General features: G+C 36.1%; 1 non-coding gene across 1 annotated transcript; it reads right to left on the bottom strand.

The window, feature by feature from the left end:
* Positions 1 to 987: 987 nt before the first annotated feature.
* Positions 988 to 1,094, bottom strand: LOC121206870 (small nucleolar RNA R71). The gene has a single exon (XR_005902041.1). It is a non-coding gene; the product is annotated as a small nucleolar RNA R71 (small nucleolar RNA).
* Positions 1,095 to 1,782: the final 688 nt, after the last annotated feature.

Genomic DNA, 1,782 nt, shown 5'->3' with positions numbered 1-1,782 from the left:
AAAATGTGGATACGCTTATTTGGCATATATTTTGGATTAAAAAATGGTAAGGGAAGACTTCGAGCAAGTACCAATCTTGAACGAGTTTCTAGAAGAACTACCTGGGATTCCACCAAATAGAGATGTGGAGTTCCCAACTGATGTGGCACCAGGGGCTACTCCTATATCGATTGCATAGTATAGAATGGCGTTAGTAGAACTAAAGGAATTGAAGTCTCAATTATAAGAACTACTAGATAAAGGGTTTATCAAACCAACTGTTTCGCCTTGAGGTGTACTAATATTGTTTGTTAAAAAGAAGGATGAAACTTTTCAACTGTGTATTGATTATAAGTAGTTAAACAAGGTGACTATCAAGAATAAGTATCCACTACCCAAGATTGAAGCCTTGTTTGATTAATTAAGTGAAGCTAGAATCTGCTCAAAGATTAATCTACGATCAAGGTATACCAAGTTAAGATAAAGAGGGATGATATTCCTAAGACTCCTTTTTACACTTTCTATAGGCATTATGAATTTCTAGTATGCCTTTTGGCTTGACTAATGCGTCAATAATGTTCATGGATTTGATGAACAGGGTATTTCAGCCCTACATTGATCTCTATGTGGTCATCTTCATCGATGACATTTTGGTCTATTCGAAGAGCGGGGAGGAGCATAACAAACACATGCAGATAATTTTAAGTGTTTTCTGAGAAAATAAGTTGTACGCCAAGTTCAACAATTGTGGGTTTTGGTTGAAGAAAGTTCACTTCTTGAAACATGTTATATTGTTTATTAGATACATGATGAACTAATCCTCTTGTGGGGGATTAATTTGTGGAGATATAATTAATTAACTATTTTACAGGTTTCTTAGCGGACCAGCTATTTAGGAGAGGAAGAACCTAAAACCCTAGGCCTGACAACCCTAGGAAGTCATTAAGGTAGGAATTAACCCAGATTCAATATAGGCTACAAAAGTTCTTCCCCATTAGCAAAACGATCTAACTAAGAAAGGAAACTTCGATGTTCAAATAGTTAGAGGGGGAAAGCTTTCATGAAGCATGAAAGCATTTTAAAACACTAATTCAAAAATGCCCACACTACGGATTACCTGAGTGGTTACAATTACAAATTTTATACAATGGGTTGGATGTGTATTCAAGGTCAAGATTAGATGGAGTAGCAAAAGGTGCCCTAATGAATAAAACGTATAAGGATGCGTACGAATTAATAGAAAATATGGAAATGAATTCTTGCTAGTGGCCAACTGAACGATATACATATGGCCAAATACCATTTACGGTGAAGAATGTCTAGAAGGATGACAGATATAAGCAATTAGTGGACAGAATTAACCAAATAGAGGCTGAGAAGAATACACCATTTATCTATGGTGGAGACAAATCACTCTTTCACTACTTTAACAATCCCAATGAGGATGTGAACTACATCAAAAATAGGGGTGAAAATCCCTACTCAAATACATACAATCCTAGATGGAGAGATCACCTGAATTTGAGATAGGGGAAACCAATGATGAGGTAATAGCTCAAACCAAGTTAAAAACACTAACTAGTAACCTCTATATTTATAGAAACCTCAGGAAAGGGCCAACTCAAATGATCATAATGTATCTGGTCAATGTCTAGATTGAATAGAGTGGGAGATGCAGTCAATGAGAATAGACGTGAAGCAGGTGCAGTCTGAGTGCACCAATTTAACAAGAACATTGACTAAACTTAAAGATCAGATGAGCCAATTGATGAGTATGACGGGTGATATAAAAAGACAAATTGG

The sequence above is a fragment of the Gossypium hirsutum genome, chromosome A09 (genome assembly GCF_007990345.1).
Source record: "Gossypium hirsutum isolate 1008001.06 chromosome A09, Gossypium_hirsutum_v2.1, whole genome shotgun sequence".
Classification (NCBI taxonomy): domain Eukaryota; kingdom Viridiplantae; phylum Streptophyta; class Magnoliopsida; order Malvales; family Malvaceae; genus Gossypium; species Gossypium hirsutum.
This window is presented reverse-complemented; position numbering and strand designations above follow the sequence as displayed.